This window comes from Nematostella vectensis, chromosome 7 (assembly GCF_932526225.1).
Source record: "Nematostella vectensis chromosome 7, jaNemVect1.1, whole genome shotgun sequence".
Lineage (NCBI taxonomy): Eukaryota > Metazoa > Cnidaria > Anthozoa > Actiniaria > Edwardsiidae > Nematostella > Nematostella vectensis.
In genome coordinates, this window is record NC_064040.1 from 16,017,212 (window position 1) to 16,033,790 (window position 16,579).

Below are 16,579 nucleotides of genomic sequence, written 5' to 3' on the forward strand. Positions count from 1 at the left end.
TTAAAAAATGTCCCGGCGGGGCTCGAACTTGGGACCTTCTGCGTGTGAAGCAAACTTGATAAAAACTACACTACAGAAACTTCACGATTAACTCTCCTATTAAATGCGGTTTAATTCGATGTCATCATATGGATGCACAAATGGCAAAAAAATTAAAATAATGTTTCCGCCCAGGCTCGAAGTGGGGACCTTCTGCGTGTCAAGCAGACGTGATAACCACTACACTACGGAAACTTCACGATTTGCTCTCCTATTACATGCGGTGTCATTTGATGTCATCATATTGTACCCCATCCGCAAAAAAAATAATAAAATGTTTCCGCCCAGGCTCGAACTGGGGACCTTCTGCGTGTTAGGCAGACGTGATAACCACTACACTACGGAAACTTCACAATTTTCTCTCCTATTAAATTCGTTTTCATTCGATGTCATCATATCGATGCACCAACGGCAAAAAAATTTAAAAAATGTCCCTGCGGGGCTCGAACTTGGGACCTTCTGCGTGTAAAGCAGACGTGATAAACACTACACTACGGAAACTTCACGACTTTATCCCCTATTAAATGCGGTGTAATTTGATGTCATCATATTGTACCCTATCCGCAAAAAAAAATAACAAAATGTTTCCGCCCAGGCTCGAACTGGGGACCTTCTGCGTGTAAAGAAGACGTGATAACCACTACACTACGGAAACTTCACGATTTTCTCTCCTATTAAATGCGGTGTCATTTGATGTCATCATATTGTACCCCATCCGCAAAAAAAAAATAACAAAACCTTTCCGCCCAGGCTCGAAAAGGGGACCTTCTGTGTGTAAAGCAGACGTGATAACCACTACACTACGGAAACTTCACGATTATCTCTCCTATTAAATGCGGTGTCATTTGATGTCATCATATTGTACCCCATCCGCAAAAAATATATATATATATATATATATATATATATATATATATATATATATATATATATATATATATTCCCGCCCAGGCTCCCTAATTAAATGCGGTTGCATTCGCTGTCATCATATGGATGCACCAACGGCAAAAAATGTAAATAATGTTTCCGCCCAGGCTCGAACTGGGGACCTTCTGCGTGTGAGGCAGACGTGCTAACCACTACACTACGGAAACTTCACGATTATCTCTCCTATTAAATGCGGTGTCATTTGATGTCATCATATTGTACCCAATCCGCAAAAAAAATAACAAAATGTTTCCGCCCAGGCTCGAACTGGGGACCTTCTGCGTGTAAAGCAGACGTGATAACCACTACACTACGGAAACTTCACGATTATCTCTCCTATTAAATGCAGTGTCATTTGATGTCATCATATTGTACCCCATCCGCAAAAAAAAAATATATATATATTCCCGCCCAGGCTCCCTAATTAAATGCGGTTGCATTCGATGTCATCATATGGATGCACCAACGGCAAAAGATTTGAATGATGTTTCCGCCCAGGCTCGAACAGGGGACCTTCTGCGTGTTAGGAAGACGTGATAACCACTACACTACGGAAACTTCACGATTATCTCTCCTATTAAATGCGGTGTCATTTGATGTCATCATATTGTACCCCATCCGCAAAAAAAAATAACAAAATGTTTCCGCCCAGGCTCGAACTGGGGACCTTCTGCGTGTAAAGCAGACGTGATAACCACTACACTACGGAAACTTCACGATTTTCTCTCCTATTAAATGCGGTGTCATTTGATGTCATCATATTGTACCCCATCCACAAAAAAAATAATAAAATGTTTCCGCCCAGGCTCGAACTGGGGACCTTCTGCGTCTTAGGCAGACGTGATAACAACTACACTACGGAAACTTTACGATTTTCTCTCCTATTAAATTCGTTTTCATTCGATGTCGTCATATCGATGCACCAACGGCAAAAAAATTTAAAAAATGTCCCGGCGGGGCTCGAACTTGGGACCTTCTGCGTGTAAAGAAGACGTGATAAACACTACACTACGGAAACTTCACGACTTTCTCCCCTATTAAATGCGGTGTAATTTGACGTCATCATATTGTACCCCATAGGCAAAAAAAAAATGTTTCCGCCCAGGCTCGAACTGAGGACCTTCTGCGTGTTAGGCAGACGTGATAACCACTACACTACGGAAACTTCACGATTATCTCTCCTATTAAATGTGGTGTCATTTGATGTCATCATATTGTACCCCATCCACAAAAAAAATAATAAAATGTTTCCGCCCAGGCTCGAACTGGGGACCTTCTGCGTCTTAGGCAGACGTGATAACAACTACACTACGGAAACTTTACGATTTTCTCTCCTATTAAATTCGTTTTCATTCGATGTCGTCATATCGATGCACCAACGGCAAAAAAATTTAAAAAATGTCCCGGCGGGGCTCGAACTTGGGACCTTCTGCGTGTGAAGCAAACTTGATAAAAACTACACTACAGAAACTTCACGATTAACTCTCCTATTAAATGCGGTTTTATTCGATGTCATCATATGGATGCACAAACGGCAAAAAAATTAAAATAATGTTTCCGCCCAGGCTCGAAGTGGGGACCTTCTGCGTGTCAAGCAGACGTGATAACCACTACACTACGGATACTTCACGATTTGCTCTCCTATTACATGCGGTGTCATTTGATGTCATCATATTGTACCCCATCCGCAAAAAAAATAATAAAATGTTTCCGCCCAGGCTCGAACTGGGGACCTTCTGCGTGTTAGGCAGACGTGATAACCACTACACTACGGAAACTTCACAATTTTCTCTCCTATTAAATTCGTTTTCATTCGATGTCATCATATCGATGCACCAACGGCAAAAAAATTTAAAAAATGTCCCTGCGGGGCTCGAACTTGGGACCTTCTGCGTGTAAAGCAGACGTGATAAACACTACACTACGGAAACTTAACGACTTTATCCCCTATTAAATGCGGTGTAATTTGATGTCATCATATTGTACCCTATCCGCAAAAAAAAATAACAAAATGTTTCCGCCCAGGCTCGAACTGGGGACCTTCTGCGTGTAAAGAAGACGTGATAACCACTACACTACGGAAACTTCACGATTTTCTCTCCTATTAAATGCGGTGTCATTTGATGTCATCATATTGTACCCCATCCGCAAAAAAAATAATAAAATGTTTCCGCCCAGGCTCGAACTGGGGACCTTCTGCGTGTTAGGCAGATGTGATAACCACTACACTACGGACACTTCACGATTTTCTCTCCTATTAAATGCAGTGACATTTGATGTCATCATATTGTACCCCATCCGCAAAAAAAAAATAACAAAACCTTTCCGCCCAGGCTCGAAAAGGGGACCTTCTGTGTGTAAAGCAGACGTGATAACCACTACACTACGGAAACTTCACAATTATCTCTCCTATTAAATGCGGTGTCATTTGATGTCATCATATTGTACCCCATCCGCAAAAAATATATATATATATATATATATATATATATATATATTCCCGCCCAGGCTCCCTAATTAAATGCGGTTGCATTCGCTGTCATCATATGGATGCACCAACGGCAAAAAATGTAAATAATGTTTCCGCCCAGGCTCGAACTGGGGACCTTCTGCGTGTGAGGCAGACGTGCTAACCACTACACTACGGAAACTTCACGATTATCTCTCCTATTAAATGCGGTGTCATTTGATGTCATCATATTGTACCCAATCCGCAAAAAAAATAACAAAATGTTTCCGCCCAGGCTCGAACTGGGGACCTTCTGCGTGTAAAGCAGACGTGATAACCACTACACTACGGAAACTTCACGATTATCTCTCCTATTAAATGCAGTGTCATTTGATGTCATCATATTGTACCCCATCCGCAAAAAAAAAATATATATATATTCCCGCCCAGGCTCCCTAATTAAATGCGGTTGCATTCGATGTCATCATATGGATGCACCAACGGCAAAAGATTTAAATGATGTTTCCGCCCAGGCTCGAACAGGGGACCTTCTGCGTGTTAGGAAGACGTGATAACCACTACACTACGGAAACTTCACGATTATCTCTCCTATTAAATGCGGTGTCATTTGATGTCATCATATTGTACCCCATCCGCAAAAAAAAATAACAAAATGTTTCCGCCCAGGCTCGAACTGGGGACCTTCTGCGTGTAAAGCAGACGTGATAACCACTACACTACGGAAACTTCACGATTTTCTCTCCTATTAAATGCGGTGTCATTTGATGTCATCATATTGTACCCCATCCACAAAAAAAATAATAAAATGTTTCCGCCCAGGCTCGAACTGGGGACCTTCTGCGTCTTAGGCAGACGTGATAACAACTACACTACGGAAACTTTACGATTTTCTCTCCTATTAAATTCGTTTTCATTCGATGTCGTCATATCGATGCACCAACGGCAAAAAAATTTAAAAAATGTCCCGGCGGGGCTCAAACTTGGGACCTTCTGCGTGTAAAGAAGACGTGATAAACACTACACTACGGAAACTTCACGACTTTCTCCCCTATTAAATGCGGTGTAATTTGACGTCATCATATTGTACCCCATAGGCAAAAAAAAAAATGTTTCCGCCCAGGCTCGAACTGGGGACCTTCTGCGTGTTAGGCAGACGTGATAACCACTACACTACGGAAACTTCACGATTATCTCTCCTATTAAATGTGGTGTCATTTGATGTCATCATATTGTACCCCATCCACAAAAAAAATAATAAAATGTTTCCGCCCAGGCTCGAACTGGGGACCTTCTGCGTCTTAGGCAGACGTGATAACAACTACACTACGGAAACTTTACGATTTTCTCTCCTATTAAATTCGTTTTCATTCGATGTCGTCATATCGATGCACCAACGGCAAAAAAATTTAAAAAATGTCCCGGCGGGGCTCGAACTTGGGACCTTCTGCGTGTGAAGCAAACTTGATAAAAACTACACTACAGAAACTTCACGATTAACTCTCCTATTAAATGCGGTTTTATTCGATGTCATCATATGGATGCACAAACGGCAAAAAAATTAAAATAATGTTTCCGCCCAGGCTCGAAGTGGGGACCTTCTGCGTGTCAAGCAGACGTGATAACCACTACACTACGGAAACTTCACGATTTGCTCTCCTATTACATGCGGTGTCATTTGATGTCATCATATTGTACCCCATCCGCAAAAAAAATAATAAAATGTTTCCGCCCAGGCTCGAACTGGGGACCTTCTGCGTGTTAGGCAGACGTGATAACCACTACACTACGGAAACTTCACAATTTTCTCTCCTATTAAATTCGTTTTCATTCGATGTCATCATATCGATGCACCAACGGCAAAAAAATTTAAAAAATGTCCCTGCGGGGCTCGAACTTGGGACCTTCTGCGTGTAAAGCAGACGTGATAAACACTACACTACGGAAACTTCACGACTTTATCCCCTATTAAATGCGGTGTAATTTGATGTCATCATATTGTACCCTATCCGCAAAAAAAAATAACAAAATGTTTCCGCCCAGGCTCGAACTGGGGACCTTCTGCGTGTAAAGAAGACGTGATAACCACTACACTACGGAAACTTCACGATTTTCTCTCCTATTAAATGCGGTGTCATTTGATGTCATCATATTGTACCCCATCCGCAAAAAAAATAATAAAATGTTTCCGCCCAGGCTCGAACTGGGGACCTTCTGCGTGTTAGGCAGATGTGATAACCACTACACTACGGACACTTCACGATTTTCTCTCCTATTAAATGCAGTGACATTTGATGTCATCATATTGTACCCCATCCGCAAAAAAAAAATAACAAAACCTTTCCGCCCAGGCTCGAAAAGGGGACCTTCTGTGTGTAAAGCAGACGTGATAACCACTACACTACGGAAACTTCACGATTATCTCTCCTATTAAATGCGGTGTCATTTGATGTCATCATATTGTACCCCATCCGCAAAAAATATATATATATATATATATATTCCCGCCCAGGCTCCCTAATTAAATGCGGTTGCATTCGCTGTCATCATATGGATGCACCAACGGCAAAAAATGTAAATAATGTTTCCGCCCAGGCTCGAACTGGGGACCTTCTGCGTGTGAGGCAGACGTGCTAACCATTACACTACGGAAACTTCACGATTATCTCTCCTATTAAATGCGGTGTCATTTGATGTCATCATATTGTACCCAATCCGCAAAAAAAATAACAAAATGTTTACGCCCAGGCTCGAACTGGGGACCTTCTGCGTGTAAAGCAGACGTGATAACCACTACACTACGGAAACTTCACGATTATCTCTCCTATTAAATGCAGTGTCATTTGATGTCATCATATTGTACCCCATCCGCAAAAAAAAAATATATATATATTCCCGCCCAGGCTCCCTAATTAAATGCGGTTGCATTCGATGTCATCATATGGATGCACCAACGGCAAAAGATTTAAATGATGTTTCCGCCCAGGCTCGAACAGGGGACCTTCTGCGTGTTAGGAAGACGTGATAACCACTACACTACGGAAACTTCACGATTATCTCTCCTATTAAATGCGGTGTCATTTGATGTCATCATATTGTACCCAATCCGCAAAAAAAATAACAAAATGTTTCCGCCCAGGCTCGAACTGGGGACCTTCTGCGTGTAAAGCAGACGTGATAACCACTACACTACGGAAACTTCAGGATTTTCTCTCCTATTAAATGCAGTGTCATTTGATGTCATCATATTGTACCCCATCCGCAAAAAAAAAATATATATATATTCCCGCCCAGGCTCCCTAATTAAATGCGGTTGCATTCGATGTCATCATATGGATGCACCAACGGCAAAAGATTTAAATGATGTTTCCGCCCAGGCTCGAACAGGGGACCTTCTGCGTGTTAGGAAGACGTGATAACCACTACACTACGGAAACTTCACGATTATCTCTCCTATTAAATGCGGTGTCATTTGATGTCATCATATTGTACCCCATCCGCAAAAAAAAATAACAAAATGTTTCCGCCCAGGCTCGAACTGGGGACCTTCTGCGTGTAAAGCAGACGTGATAACCACTACACTACGGAAACTTCACGATTTTCTCTCCTATTAAATGCGGTGTCATTTGATGTCATCATATTGTACCCCATCCACAAAAAAAATAATAAAATGTTTCCGCCCAGGCTCGAACTGGGGACCTTCTGCGTCTTAGGCAGACGTGATAACAACTACACTACGGAAACTTTACGATTTTCTCTCCTATTAAATTCGTTTTCATTCGATGTCGTCATATCGATGCACCAACGGCAAAAAAATTTAAAAAATGTCCCGGCGGGGCTCGAACTTGGGACCTTCTGCGTGTAAAGAAGACGTGATAAACACTACACTACGGAAACTTCACGACTTTCTCCCCTATTAAATGCGGTGTAATTTGACGTCATCATATTTTACCCCATAGGCAAAAAAAAAATGTTTCCGCCCAGGCTCGAACTGGGGACCTTCTGCGTGTTAGGCAGACGTGATAACCACTACACTACGGAAACTTCACGATTATCTCTCCTATTAAATGTGGTGTCATTTGATGTCATCATATTGTACCCCATCCACAAAAAAAATAATAAAATGTTTCCGCCCAGGCTCGAACTGGGGACCTTCTGCGTCTTAGGCAGACGTGATAACAACTACACTACGGAAACTTTACGATTTTCTCTCCTATTAAATTCGTTTTCATTCGATGTCGTCATATCGATGCACCAACGGCAAAAAAATTTAAAAAATGTCCCGGCGGGGCTCGAACTTGGGACCTTCTGCGTGTGAAGCAAACTTGATAAAAACTACACTACAGAAACTTCACGATTAACTCTCCTATTAAATGCGGTTTTATTCGATGTCATCATATGGATGCACAAACTGCAAAAAAATTAAAATAATGTTTCCGCCCAGGCTCGAACTGGGGACCTTCTGCGTGTCAAGCAGACGTGATAAACCACTACACTACGGAAACTTCACGATTTGCTCTCCTATTACATGCGGTGTCATTTGATGTCATCATATTGTACCCCATCCGCAAAAAAAATAATAAAATGTTTCCGCCCAGGCTCGAACTGGGGACCTTCTGCGTGTTAGGCAGACGTGATAACCACTACACTACGGAAACTTCACAATTTTCTCTCCTATTAAATTCGTTTTCATTCGATGTCATCATATCGATGCACCAACGGCAAAAAAATTTAAAAAATGTCCCGGCGGGGCTCGAACTTGGGACCTTCTGCGTGTAAAGCAGACGTGATAAACACTACACTACGGAAACTTCACGACTTTATCCCCTATTAAATGCGGTGTAATTTGACGTCATAATATTGTACCCCATAGGCAAAAAAAAAAATGTTTCCGCCCAGGCTCGAACTGGGGACCTTCTGCGTGTTAGGCAGACGTGATAACCACTACACTACGGAAACTTCACGATTATCTCTCCTATTAAATGTGGTGTCATTTGATGTCATCATATTGTACACCATCCGCAAAAAAAATAATAAAATGTTTCCGCCCAGGCTCGAACTGGGGACCTTCTGCGTGTTAGGCAGACGTGATAACTACTACACTACGAAAACTTCACAATTTTCTCTCCTAATCAATTCGTTTTCATTCGATGTCATCATATCGATGCACCAACGGCAAAAAAAATTAAAAAATGTCCCGGCGGAGCTCGAACTTGGGACCTATTCTGCGTGTGAAGCAAACTTGATAAAAATTACACTACGGAAACTTCACGATTAACTCTCCTATTAAGTGTGGTGTCATTTGATGTCATCATATTGTACCCCATCCGCAAAAAAAAATAACAAAATACTTCCGCCAAGGCTCCCTAATTAAATGCGGTTTTATTCGATGTCATCATATGGATGCACCAACGGCAAAAAATTAAAATAATGTTTCCGCCCAGGCTCGAACTGGGGACCTTCTGCGTGTGAGACAGACGTGATAACCACTACACTACGGAAACTTCACGATTATCTCTCCTATTAAATGCGGTGTCATTTGATGTCATCATATTGTACCCCATCCGCAAAAAAAACATAACAAAATGTTTCCGCCCAGGCTCGAACTGGGGACCTTCTGCGTGTAAAGCAGACGTGATAACCACTACACTACGGAAACTTCACGATTTTCTCTCCTATTAAATGCGGTGTCATTTGATATCATCATATTGTACCCCATCCGCAAAAAAAATAATAAAATGTTTCCGCCCAGGCTCGAACTTGGGACCTTCTGCGTGTTAGGCAGACGTGATAACTACTACACTACGGAAACTTCACACTTTTCTGTCCTAATAAATTCGTTTTCATTCGATGCCATCATATCGATGCACCAACGGCAAAAAAAATTAAAAAATGTCCCGGCGAGGCTCGAATTTGGGACCTTCTGCGTGTGAAGCAAACTTGATAAAAACTACACTACAGAAACTTCACGATTAACTCTCCTATTAAATGCGGTTTTATTCGATGTCATCATATGGATGCACAAACGTCAAAAAGATTAAAATAATGTTTCCGCCAAGGCTCGAACTGGGGACCTTCTGCGTATAAAGCAGACGTGATAACCACTACACTACGGAAACTTCACGATTTTCTCTCCTATTACATGCGGTGTCATTTGATGTCATCATATTGTACCCCATCCGCAAAAAAAATAATAAAATGTTTCCGCCCAGGCTCGAACTGGGGACCTTCTGCGTGTTAGGCAGACGTGATAACCACTACACTACGGAAACTTCACAATTTTCTCTCCTATTAAATTCGTTTTCATTCGATGTCATCATATCGATGCACCAACGGCAAAAAAATTTAAAAAATGTCCCGGCGGGGCTCGAACTTGGGACCTTCTGCGTGTAAAGAAGACGTGATAAACACTACACTACGGAAACTTCACGACTTTCTCCCCTATTAAATGCGGTGTAATTTGACGTCATCATATTGTACCCCATAGGCAAAAAAAAAATGTTTTCGCCCAGGCTCGAACTGGGGACCTTCTGCGTGTTAGGCAGACGTGATAACCACTACACTACGGAAACTTCACGATTATCTCTCCTATTAAATGTGGTGTCATTTGATGTCATCATATTGTACCCCATCCGCAAAAAAAATAATAAAATGTTTTCGCCCAGGCTCGAACTGGGGACCTTCTGCGTGTTAGGCAGACGTGATAACTACTACACTACGAAAACTTCACAATTTTCTCTCCTAATAAATTCGTTTTCATTCGATGTCATCATATCGATGCACCAACGACAAAAAAAATTAAAAAATGTCCCGGCGGAGCTCGAACTTGGGACCTATTCTGCGTGTGAAGCAAACTTGATAAAAACTACACTACGGAAACTTCACGATTAACTCTCCTATTAAATGTGGTGTCATTTGATGTCATCATATTGTACCCCATCCGCAAAAAAAAAATAACAAAATACTTCCGCTAAGGCTCCCTAATTAAATGCGGTTTTATTCGATGTCATCATATGGATGCACCAACGGCAAAAAATTTAAATAATGTTTCCGCCCAGGCTCGAACTGGGGACCTTCTGCGTGTGAGGCAGACGTGATAACCACTACACTACGGAAACTTCACGATTATCTCTCCTATTAAATGCGGTGTCATTTGATGTCATCATATTGTACCCAATCCGCAAAAAAAAATAACAAAATGTTTCCGCCCAGGCTCGAACTGGGGACCTTCTGCGTGTAAAGCAGACGTGATAACCACTACACTACGGAAACTTCACGTTTTTCTCTCCTATTAAATGCGGTGTCATTTGATGTCATCATATTGTACACCATCCGCAAAAAAATAACAAAATATTTCCTCCCAAGCTACCTAATTAAATTCGGTTTTATTCGATGTCATCATATGGATGCACCAATGCCAAAAAAATTTAAATAATGTTTCCGCCCAGGCTCGAACTTGGGACCTTCTGCGTGTAAAGCAGACGTGATAACCACTACACTACGGAAACTTCACGATTATCTCTCCTATTAAATGCAGTGTCATTTGATGTCATCATATTGTACCCAATCCGCAAAAAAAATATATATATATATATATTCCCGCCCAGGCTCCATAATTAAATGCGGTTGCATTCGATGTCATCATATGGATGCACCAACGGCAAAAAATTAAAATAATGTTTCCGCCCAGGCTCGAACAGGGGACCTTCTGCGTGTTAGGCAGACGTGATAACCACTACACTACGGAAACTTCACGATTATCTCACCTATTAAATGCGGTGTCATTTGATGTCATCATATTGTACCCCATCCGCAAAAAAAAAATAACAAAATGTTTTCGCCCAGGCTCGAACTGGGGACCTTCTGCGTGTAAAGCAGACGTGATAACCACTGCACTACGGAAACTTCACAATTTTCTCTCCTATTAAATGCGGTTTTATTCGATGTCATCATATGGATGCACAAACGGCAAAAAAAATTAAAATAATGTTTCGCCAAGGCTCGAACTGGGGACCTTCTGCGTGTAAAGCAGACGTGATAACCACTACACTACGGAAACTTCTCGATTTTCTATCCTACTAAATGCGGTGTCATTTGATGTCATCATATTGTACCCCATCAGCAAAAAAAAATAATAAAATGTTTCCGCCCAGGCTCGAACTGGGGACCTTCTGCGTGTTAGGCAGAAGTGATAACCACTACACTACGGAAACTTCACAATTTTCTCTCCTATTAAATTCGTTTTCATTCGATGTCATCATATCGATGCAGCAACGGCAAAGGAATTTAAAAAGTGTCCCGTCGGGGCTCGAACTTGGGACCTTCTTCGTGTAAAGCAGACGTGATAAACACTACACTACGGAAACTTCACGACTTTTTCCCCTATTAAATGCGGTGTCATTTGACGTTATCATATTGTACCCCATTGGCAAAAAAAAAAATGTTTCCGCCCAGGCTCGAACTGGGGACCTTCTGAGTGTTAGGCAGACGTGATAACGACTACACTACGGAAACTTCACGATTATCTCTCCTATTAAATGCGGTGTCATTTGATGTCATCATATTGTACCCCATCCTAAAAAAAAATAACAAAATGTATCCGCCGAGGCTCGAACTGGGGACCTTCTGCGTGTAAAGCAGACGTGATAACCACTACACTAAGGAAACTTCACTATTTTCTCTCCTTTTAAATGCGGTGTCATTTGATGTCATCATATTGTACCCCATCCGCAAAAAAAAATAACAAAATGTTTCCGCCCAGGCTCGAACTGAGGACCTTCTGCGTGTAAAGCAGACGTGATAACCACTACACTACGGAAACTTCACGATTATCTCTCCTATTAAATGTGGTGTCATTTGATGTCATCATATTGTAACCCTTCCGCAAAAAAAAATAACAAAATATTTCCTCCCAGGCTCCCTAATTAAATTCGGTTTTATTCGATGTCATCATATGGATGCACCAAAGGCAAAAGATTTAAATAATGATTCCGCCCAGGCTCGAACTGGGGACCTTCTGCGTGTAAAGCAGACGTGATAACCACTACACTACGGAAACTTCACTATTATCTCTCCTATTAAATGCGGTGTCATTTGATGTCATCATATTGTACCCCATCCGTAAAAAAATATATATATATATATTTCAGCCCAGGCTCCCTAATTAAATGCGGTTACATCCGATGTCATCATATGGATGCACCAACGGCAAAAAATTAAAATAATGTTTCCGCCCAGGCTCGAACTGGGGACCTTCTGCGTGAAAGCAGACGTGATAACCACTACACTACGGAAACTTCACGATTTTCTCTCCTATTAAATGCTGTGTCATTTGATGTCATCATATTGTACCCCATCCGCAAAAAAAAATAACAAAATACTTCCGCCAAGGCTCCCTAATTAAATGCGGTTTTACTCGATGTCATCATATGGATGCACCAACGGCAAAAAATTTAAATAATGTTTCCGCCCATGCTCGAACTGGGGACCTTCTGCGTGTGAGGCAGACGTGATAACCACTACACTACGGAAACTTCACGATTATCTCTCCTATTAAATGCGGTGTAATTTGATGTCATCATATTGTACCCCATCCGCAAAAAAAAATAACAAAATGTTTCCGCCCAGGCTCGAACTGGGGACATTTTGCGTGTGAGGCAGACGTGATAACCACTACACTACGAAAACTTTACGACTTTCTCACATATTAAATGCGGTGTCATTTGACGTCATCATATTGTACCCCATCCGCAAAAAAAAAAAAATAATGTTTCCGCCCAGGCTCGAACTGGGGACCTTCTGCGTGTTAGGCAGACGTGATAACCACTACACTACGGACACTTCACGATTTTCTCTCCTATTAAATGCAGTGTCATTTGATGTCATCATATTGTACCCCATCCGCAAAAAAAAAAATAACAAAACGTTTCCGCCTAGGCTCGAACTGGGGACCTTCTGTGTGTAAAGCAGACGTGATAACCACTACACTACGGAAACTTTACCATTATCTCTCCTATTAAATGCGGTGTCATTTGATGTCATCATATTGTACCCCATCCGCAAAATATATATATATATATATATTCCCGCCCAGGCTCCCTAATTAAATGCGGTTGCATTCGATGTCATCATATGGATGCACCAACGGCAAAAAATTAAAATAATGTTTCCGCCCAGGCTCGAACAGGGGACCTTCTGCGTGTGAGGCAGACGTGATAACCACTACACTACGGAAACTTCACGATTATCTCTCCTATTAAATGCGGTGTCATTTGATGTCATCATATTGTACCCCATCCTAAAAAAAAATAACAAAATGTATCCGCCGAGGCTAGAACTGGGGACCTTCTGCGTGTAAAGCAGACGTGATAACCACTACACTACGGAAACTTCACGATTTTCTCTCCTATTAAATGCGGTGTCATTTGATGTCATCATATTGTACCCCATCCTAAAAAAAAATAACAAAATGTATCCCCCGAGGCTCGAACTGGGGACCTTCTGCGTGTAAAGCAGACGTGATAACCACTACACTAAGGAAACTTCACTATTTTCTCTCCTTTTAAATGCGGTGTCATTTGATGTCATCATATTGTACACCATCCGCAAAAAAATAACAAAATATTTCCTCCCAAGCTACCTAATTAAATTCGGTTTTATTCGATGTCATCATATGGATGCACCAATGCCAAAAAAATTTAAATAATGTTTCCGCCCAGGCTCGAACTTGGGACCTTCTGCGTGTAAAGCAGACGTGATAACCACTACACTACGGAAACTTCACGATTATCTCTCCTATTAAATGCAGTGTCATTTGATGTCATCATATTGTACCCAATCCGCAAAAAAAATATATATATATATATATTCCCGCCCAGGCTCCATAATTAAATGCGGTTGCATTCGATGTCATCATATGGATGCACCAACGGCAAAAAATTAAAATAATGTTTCCGCCCAGGCTCGAACAGGGGACCTTCTGCGTGTTAGGCAGACGTGATAACCACTACACTACGGAAACTTCACGATTATCTCACCTATTAAATGCGGTGTCATTTGATGTCATCATATTGTACCCCATCCGCAAAAAAAAAATAACAAAATGTTTTCGCCCAGGCTCGAACTGGGGACCTTCTGCGTGTAAAGCAGACGTGATAACCACTGCACTACGGAAACTTCACAATTTTCTCTCCTATTAAATGCGGTTTTATTCGATGTCATCATATGGATGCACAAACGGCAAAAAAAATTAAAATAATGTTTCGCCAAGGCTCGAACTGGGGACCTTCTGCGTGTAAAGCAGACGTGATAACCACTACACTACGGAAACTTCTCGATTTTCTATCCTATTAAATGCGGTGTCATTTGATGTCATCATATTGTACCCCATCAGCAAAAAAAAATAATAAAATGTTTCCGCCCAGGCTCGAACTGGGGACCTTCTGCGTGTTAGGCAGAAGTGATAACCACTACACTACGGAAACTTCACAATTTTCTCTCCTATTAAATTCGTTTTCATTCGATGTCATCATATCGATGCAGCAACGGCAAAGGAATTTAAAAAGTGTCCCGGCGGGGCTCGAACTTGGGACCTTCTTCGTGTAAAGCAGACGTGATAAACACTACACTACGGAAACTTCACGACTTTCTCCCCTATTAAATGCGGTGTCATTTGACGTTATCATATTGTACCCCATTGGCAAAAAAAAAAATGTTTCCGCCCAGGCTCGAACTGGGGACCTTCTGAGTGTTAGGCAGACGTGATAACGACTACACTACGGAAACTTCACGATTATCTCTCCTATTAAATGCGGTGTCATTTGATGTCATCATATTGTACCCCATCCTAAAAAAAAATAACAAAATGTATCCGCCGAGGCTCGAACTGGGGACCTTCTGCGTGTAAAGCAGACGTGATAACCACTACACTAAGGAAACTTCACTATTTTCTCTCCTTTTAAATGCGGTGTCATTTGATGTCATCATATTGTACCCCATCCGCAAAAAAAAATAACAAAATGTTTCCGCCCAGGCTCGAACTGGGGACCTTCTGCGTGTAAAGCAGACGTGATAACCACTACACTACGGAAACTTCACGATTATCTCTCCTATTAAATGAGGTGTCATTTGATGTCATCATATTGTAACCCTTCCGCAAAAAAAAATAACAAAATATTTCCTCCCAGGCTCCCTAATTAAATTCGGTTTTATTCGATGTCATCATATGGATGCACCAAAGGCAAAAGATTTAAATAATGATTCCGCCCAGGCTCGAACTGGGGACCTTCTGCGTGTAAAGCAGACGTGATAACCACTACACTACGGAAACTTCACTATTATCTCTCCTATTAAATGCGGTGTCATTTGATGTCATCATATTGTACCCCATCCGTAAAAAAAAATATATATATATATTTCAGCCCAGGCTCCCTAATTAAATGCGGTTACATCCGATGTCATCATATGGATGCACCAACGGCAAAAAATTAAAATAATGTTTCCGCCCAGGCTCGAACTGGGGACCTTCTGCGTGAAAGCAGACGTGATAACCACTACACTACGGAAACTTCACGATTTTCTCTCCTATTAAATGCTGTGTCATTTGATGTCATCATATTGTACCCCATCCGCAAAAAAAAATAACAAAATACTTCCGCCAAGGCTCCCTAATTAAATGCGGTTTTACTCGATGTCATCATATGGATGCACCAACGGCAAAAAATTTAAATAATGTTTCCGCCCATGCTCGAACTGGGGACCTTCTGCGTGTGAGGCAGACGTGATAACCACTACACTACGGAAACTTCACGATTATCTCTCCTATTAAATGCGGTGTAATTTGATGTCATCATATTGTACCCCATCCGCAAAAAAAAATAACAAAATGTTTCCGCCCAGGCTCGAACTGGGGACATTTTGCGTGTGAGGCAGACGTGATAACCACTACACTACGAAAACTTTACGACTTTCTCACATATTAAATGCGGTGTCATTTGACGTCATCATATTGTACCCCATCCGCAAAAAAAAAAAAATAATGTTTCCGCCCAGGCTCGAACTGGGGACCTTCTGCGTGTTAGGCAGACGTGATAACCACTACACTACGGACACTTCACGATTTTCTCTCCTATTAAATGCAGTGTCATT

At 41.4% G+C, this 16,579-nt stretch overlaps 70 non-coding genes across 70 annotated transcripts; all 70 read right to left on the reverse strand.

The window, feature by feature from the left end:
- Positions 1-161: 161 nt before the first annotated feature.
- On the reverse strand, positions 162-234 carry Trnav-gac. The gene has a single exon. It is a non-coding gene; the product is annotated as a tRNA-Val (tRNA).
- Positions 235-314: 80 nt separating this feature from the next.
- On the reverse strand, positions 315-387 carry Trnav-aac. The gene has a single exon. It is a non-coding gene; the product is annotated as a tRNA-Val (tRNA).
- A 234-nt stretch (positions 388-621) lies between these two features.
- On the reverse strand, positions 622-694 carry Trnav-uac. The gene has a single exon. It is a non-coding gene; the product is annotated as a tRNA-Val (tRNA).
- Positions 695-1,060: 366 nt separating this feature from the next.
- Positions 1,061-1,133, reverse strand: Trnav-cac. Its single transcript has one exon. It is a non-coding gene; the product is annotated as a tRNA-Val (tRNA).
- An 80-nt stretch (positions 1,134-1,213) lies between these two features.
- Trnav-uac lies at positions 1,214-1,286 on the reverse strand. The gene has a single exon. It is a non-coding gene; the product is annotated as a tRNA-Val (tRNA).
- Positions 1,287-1,451: 165 nt separating this feature from the next.
- Trnav-aac lies at positions 1,452-1,524 on the reverse strand. Its single transcript has one exon. It is a non-coding gene; the product is annotated as a tRNA-Val (tRNA).
- Positions 1,525-1,605: 81 nt separating this feature from the next.
- Trnav-uac lies at positions 1,606-1,678 on the reverse strand. Its single transcript has one exon. It is a non-coding gene; the product is annotated as a tRNA-Val (tRNA).
- Positions 1,679-1,758: 80 nt separating this feature from the next.
- Positions 1,759-1,831, reverse strand: Trnal-aag. The gene has a single exon. It is a non-coding gene; the product is annotated as a tRNA-Leu (tRNA).
- A 227-nt stretch (positions 1,832-2,058) lies between these two features.
- Positions 2,059-2,131, reverse strand: Trnav-aac. The gene has a single exon. It is a non-coding gene; the product is annotated as a tRNA-Val (tRNA).
- An 80-nt stretch (positions 2,132-2,211) lies between these two features.
- Positions 2,212-2,284, reverse strand: Trnal-aag. Its single transcript has one exon. It is a non-coding gene; the product is annotated as a tRNA-Leu (tRNA).
- A 234-nt stretch (positions 2,285-2,518) lies between these two features.
- Trnav-gac lies at positions 2,519-2,591 on the reverse strand. Its single transcript has one exon. It is a non-coding gene; the product is annotated as a tRNA-Val (tRNA).
- An 80-nt stretch (positions 2,592-2,671) lies between these two features.
- Positions 2,672-2,744, reverse strand: Trnav-aac. Its single transcript has one exon. It is a non-coding gene; the product is annotated as a tRNA-Val (tRNA).
- A 234-nt stretch (positions 2,745-2,978) lies between these two features.
- On the reverse strand, positions 2,979-3,051 carry Trnav-uac. The gene has a single exon. It is a non-coding gene; the product is annotated as a tRNA-Val (tRNA).
- An 80-nt stretch (positions 3,052-3,131) lies between these two features.
- Positions 3,132-3,204, reverse strand: Trnav-aac. Its single transcript has one exon. It is a non-coding gene; the product is annotated as a tRNA-Val (tRNA).
- A 340-nt stretch (positions 3,205-3,544) lies between these two features.
- Trnav-cac lies at positions 3,545-3,617 on the reverse strand. Its single transcript has one exon. It is a non-coding gene; the product is annotated as a tRNA-Val (tRNA).
- An 80-nt stretch (positions 3,618-3,697) lies between these two features.
- Trnav-uac lies at positions 3,698-3,770 on the reverse strand. Its single transcript has one exon. It is a non-coding gene; the product is annotated as a tRNA-Val (tRNA).
- Positions 3,771-3,935: 165 nt separating this feature from the next.
- On the reverse strand, positions 3,936-4,008 carry Trnav-aac. Its single transcript has one exon. It is a non-coding gene; the product is annotated as a tRNA-Val (tRNA).
- An 81-nt stretch (positions 4,009-4,089) lies between these two features.
- Trnav-uac lies at positions 4,090-4,162 on the reverse strand. Its single transcript has one exon. It is a non-coding gene; the product is annotated as a tRNA-Val (tRNA).
- Positions 4,163-4,242: 80 nt separating this feature from the next.
- Trnal-aag lies at positions 4,243-4,315 on the reverse strand. Its single transcript has one exon. It is a non-coding gene; the product is annotated as a tRNA-Leu (tRNA).
- A 228-nt stretch (positions 4,316-4,543) lies between these two features.
- On the reverse strand, positions 4,544-4,616 carry Trnav-aac. The gene has a single exon. It is a non-coding gene; the product is annotated as a tRNA-Val (tRNA).
- Positions 4,617-4,696: 80 nt separating this feature from the next.
- Trnal-aag lies at positions 4,697-4,769 on the reverse strand. Its single transcript has one exon. It is a non-coding gene; the product is annotated as a tRNA-Leu (tRNA).
- A 234-nt stretch (positions 4,770-5,003) lies between these two features.
- Positions 5,004-5,076, reverse strand: Trnav-gac. Its single transcript has one exon. It is a non-coding gene; the product is annotated as a tRNA-Val (tRNA).
- Positions 5,077-5,156: 80 nt separating this feature from the next.
- Positions 5,157-5,229, reverse strand: Trnav-aac. The gene has a single exon. It is a non-coding gene; the product is annotated as a tRNA-Val (tRNA).
- Positions 5,230-5,463: 234 nt separating this feature from the next.
- Positions 5,464-5,536, reverse strand: Trnav-uac. Its single transcript has one exon. It is a non-coding gene; the product is annotated as a tRNA-Val (tRNA).
- An 80-nt stretch (positions 5,537-5,616) lies between these two features.
- Trnav-aac lies at positions 5,617-5,689 on the reverse strand. Its single transcript has one exon. It is a non-coding gene; the product is annotated as a tRNA-Val (tRNA).
- Positions 5,690-6,015: 326 nt separating this feature from the next.
- Trnav-cac lies at positions 6,016-6,088 on the reverse strand. The gene has a single exon. It is a non-coding gene; the product is annotated as a tRNA-Val (tRNA).
- Positions 6,089-6,168: 80 nt separating this feature from the next.
- Trnav-uac lies at positions 6,169-6,241 on the reverse strand. Its single transcript has one exon. It is a non-coding gene; the product is annotated as a tRNA-Val (tRNA).
- Positions 6,242-6,406: 165 nt separating this feature from the next.
- On the reverse strand, positions 6,407-6,479 carry Trnav-aac. Its single transcript has one exon. It is a non-coding gene; the product is annotated as a tRNA-Val (tRNA).
- An 80-nt stretch (positions 6,480-6,559) lies between these two features.
- Trnav-uac lies at positions 6,560-6,632 on the reverse strand. Its single transcript has one exon. It is a non-coding gene; the product is annotated as a tRNA-Val (tRNA).
- A 165-nt stretch (positions 6,633-6,797) lies between these two features.
- On the reverse strand, positions 6,798-6,870 carry Trnav-aac. The gene has a single exon. It is a non-coding gene; the product is annotated as a tRNA-Val (tRNA).
- Positions 6,871-6,951: 81 nt separating this feature from the next.
- Positions 6,952-7,024, reverse strand: Trnav-cac. The gene has a single exon. It is a non-coding gene; the product is annotated as a tRNA-Val (tRNA).
- Positions 7,025-7,104: 80 nt separating this feature from the next.
- Positions 7,105-7,177, reverse strand: Trnav-uac. The gene has a single exon. It is a non-coding gene; the product is annotated as a tRNA-Leu (tRNA).
- A 227-nt stretch (positions 7,178-7,404) lies between these two features.
- Positions 7,405-7,477, reverse strand: Trnav-gac. Its single transcript has one exon. It is a non-coding gene; the product is annotated as a tRNA-Val (tRNA).
- An 80-nt stretch (positions 7,478-7,557) lies between these two features.
- On the reverse strand, positions 7,558-7,630 carry Trnal-aag. The gene has a single exon. It is a non-coding gene; the product is annotated as a tRNA-Leu (tRNA).
- Positions 7,631-7,864: 234 nt separating this feature from the next.
- Trnav-gac lies at positions 7,865-7,938 on the reverse strand. Its single transcript has one exon. It is a non-coding gene; the product is annotated as a tRNA-Val (tRNA).
- An 80-nt stretch (positions 7,939-8,018) lies between these two features.
- Positions 8,019-8,091, reverse strand: Trnav-aac. The gene has a single exon. It is a non-coding gene; the product is annotated as a tRNA-Val (tRNA).
- A 228-nt stretch (positions 8,092-8,319) lies between these two features.
- Positions 8,320-8,392, reverse strand: Trnav-aac. The gene has a single exon. It is a non-coding gene; the product is annotated as a tRNA-Val (tRNA).
- Positions 8,393-8,472: 80 nt separating this feature from the next.
- Trnav-aac lies at positions 8,473-8,545 on the reverse strand. The gene has a single exon. It is a non-coding gene; the product is annotated as a tRNA-Val (tRNA).
- Positions 8,546-8,864: 319 nt separating this feature from the next.
- On the reverse strand, positions 8,865-8,937 carry Trnav-cac. Its single transcript has one exon. It is a non-coding gene; the product is annotated as a tRNA-Val (tRNA).
- Positions 8,938-9,019: 82 nt separating this feature from the next.
- On the reverse strand, positions 9,020-9,092 carry Trnav-uac. Its single transcript has one exon. It is a non-coding gene; the product is annotated as a tRNA-Val (tRNA).
- An 80-nt stretch (positions 9,093-9,172) lies between these two features.
- Trnav-aac lies at positions 9,173-9,245 on the reverse strand. The gene has a single exon. It is a non-coding gene; the product is annotated as a tRNA-Val (tRNA).
- A 234-nt stretch (positions 9,246-9,479) lies between these two features.
- Trnav-aac lies at positions 9,480-9,552 on the reverse strand. The gene has a single exon. It is a non-coding gene; the product is annotated as a tRNA-Ile (tRNA).
- An 80-nt stretch (positions 9,553-9,632) lies between these two features.
- Positions 9,633-9,705, reverse strand: Trnav-uac. Its single transcript has one exon. It is a non-coding gene; the product is annotated as a tRNA-Val (tRNA).
- Positions 9,706-9,932: 227 nt separating this feature from the next.
- Trnav-aac lies at positions 9,933-10,005 on the reverse strand. The gene has a single exon. It is a non-coding gene; the product is annotated as a tRNA-Val (tRNA).
- Positions 10,006-10,085: 80 nt separating this feature from the next.
- On the reverse strand, positions 10,086-10,158 carry Trnav-aac. Its single transcript has one exon. It is a non-coding gene; the product is annotated as a tRNA-Val (tRNA).
- Positions 10,159-10,478: 320 nt separating this feature from the next.
- Positions 10,479-10,551, reverse strand: Trnav-cac. The gene has a single exon. It is a non-coding gene; the product is annotated as a tRNA-Val (tRNA).
- Positions 10,552-10,632: 81 nt separating this feature from the next.
- On the reverse strand, positions 10,633-10,705 carry Trnav-uac. The gene has a single exon. It is a non-coding gene; the product is annotated as a tRNA-Val (tRNA).
- A 163-nt stretch (positions 10,706-10,868) lies between these two features.
- Positions 10,869-10,941, reverse strand: Trnav-uac. The gene has a single exon. It is a non-coding gene; the product is annotated as a tRNA-Val (tRNA).
- Positions 10,942-11,110: 169 nt separating this feature from the next.
- Positions 11,111-11,183, reverse strand: Trnav-aac. Its single transcript has one exon. It is a non-coding gene; the product is annotated as a tRNA-Val (tRNA).
- Positions 11,184-11,265: 82 nt separating this feature from the next.
- On the reverse strand, positions 11,266-11,338 carry Trnav-uac. Its single transcript has one exon. It is a non-coding gene; the product is annotated as a tRNA-Val (tRNA).
- A 235-nt stretch (positions 11,339-11,573) lies between these two features.
- Positions 11,574-11,646, reverse strand: Trnav-aac. Its single transcript has one exon. It is a non-coding gene; the product is annotated as a tRNA-Val (tRNA).
- Positions 11,647-11,874: 228 nt separating this feature from the next.
- On the reverse strand, positions 11,875-11,947 carry Trnav-aac. Its single transcript has one exon. It is a non-coding gene; the product is annotated as a tRNA-Val (tRNA).
- Positions 11,948-12,181: 234 nt separating this feature from the next.
- Trnav-uac lies at positions 12,182-12,254 on the reverse strand. The gene has a single exon. It is a non-coding gene; the product is annotated as a tRNA-Val (tRNA).
- A 164-nt stretch (positions 12,255-12,418) lies between these two features.
- On the reverse strand, positions 12,419-12,491 carry Trnav-uac. Its single transcript has one exon. It is a non-coding gene; the product is annotated as a tRNA-Val (tRNA).
- A 402-nt stretch (positions 12,492-12,893) lies between these two features.
- Trnav-cac lies at positions 12,894-12,966 on the reverse strand. The gene has a single exon. It is a non-coding gene; the product is annotated as a tRNA-Val (tRNA).
- An 81-nt stretch (positions 12,967-13,047) lies between these two features.
- Trnav-cac lies at positions 13,048-13,120 on the reverse strand. The gene has a single exon. It is a non-coding gene; the product is annotated as a tRNA-Val (tRNA).
- An 80-nt stretch (positions 13,121-13,200) lies between these two features.
- On the reverse strand, positions 13,201-13,273 carry Trnav-aac. Its single transcript has one exon. It is a non-coding gene; the product is annotated as a tRNA-Val (tRNA).
- Positions 13,274-13,356: 83 nt separating this feature from the next.
- Trnav-uac lies at positions 13,357-13,429 on the reverse strand. The gene has a single exon. It is a non-coding gene; the product is annotated as a tRNA-Val (tRNA).
- Positions 13,430-13,596: 167 nt separating this feature from the next.
- Trnav-cac lies at positions 13,597-13,669 on the reverse strand. Its single transcript has one exon. It is a non-coding gene; the product is annotated as a tRNA-Val (tRNA).
- A 233-nt stretch (positions 13,670-13,902) lies between these two features.
- On the reverse strand, positions 13,903-13,975 carry Trnav-uac. The gene has a single exon. It is a non-coding gene; the product is annotated as a tRNA-Val (tRNA).
- Positions 13,976-14,138: 163 nt separating this feature from the next.
- Trnav-uac lies at positions 14,139-14,211 on the reverse strand. The gene has a single exon. It is a non-coding gene; the product is annotated as a tRNA-Val (tRNA).
- Positions 14,212-14,380: 169 nt separating this feature from the next.
- On the reverse strand, positions 14,381-14,453 carry Trnav-uac. Its single transcript has one exon. It is a non-coding gene; the product is annotated as a tRNA-Val (tRNA).
- Positions 14,454-14,535: 82 nt separating this feature from the next.
- On the reverse strand, positions 14,536-14,608 carry Trnav-uac. The gene has a single exon. It is a non-coding gene; the product is annotated as a tRNA-Val (tRNA).
- Positions 14,609-14,843: 235 nt separating this feature from the next.
- Trnav-aac lies at positions 14,844-14,916 on the reverse strand. The gene has a single exon. It is a non-coding gene; the product is annotated as a tRNA-Val (tRNA).
- Positions 14,917-15,144: 228 nt separating this feature from the next.
- Trnav-aac lies at positions 15,145-15,217 on the reverse strand. Its single transcript has one exon. It is a non-coding gene; the product is annotated as a tRNA-Val (tRNA).
- Positions 15,218-15,451: 234 nt separating this feature from the next.
- Positions 15,452-15,524, reverse strand: Trnav-uac. Its single transcript has one exon. It is a non-coding gene; the product is annotated as a tRNA-Val (tRNA).
- A 164-nt stretch (positions 15,525-15,688) lies between these two features.
- Trnav-uac lies at positions 15,689-15,761 on the reverse strand. The gene has a single exon. It is a non-coding gene; the product is annotated as a tRNA-Val (tRNA).
- Positions 15,762-16,163: 402 nt separating this feature from the next.
- On the reverse strand, positions 16,164-16,236 carry Trnav-cac. The gene has a single exon. It is a non-coding gene; the product is annotated as a tRNA-Val (tRNA).
- Positions 16,237-16,317: 81 nt separating this feature from the next.
- On the reverse strand, positions 16,318-16,390 carry Trnav-cac. The gene has a single exon. It is a non-coding gene; the product is annotated as a tRNA-Val (tRNA).
- Positions 16,391-16,470: 80 nt separating this feature from the next.
- Trnav-aac lies at positions 16,471-16,543 on the reverse strand. The gene has a single exon. It is a non-coding gene; the product is annotated as a tRNA-Val (tRNA).
- Between the last annotated feature and the right edge of the window lie 36 nt (positions 16,544-16,579).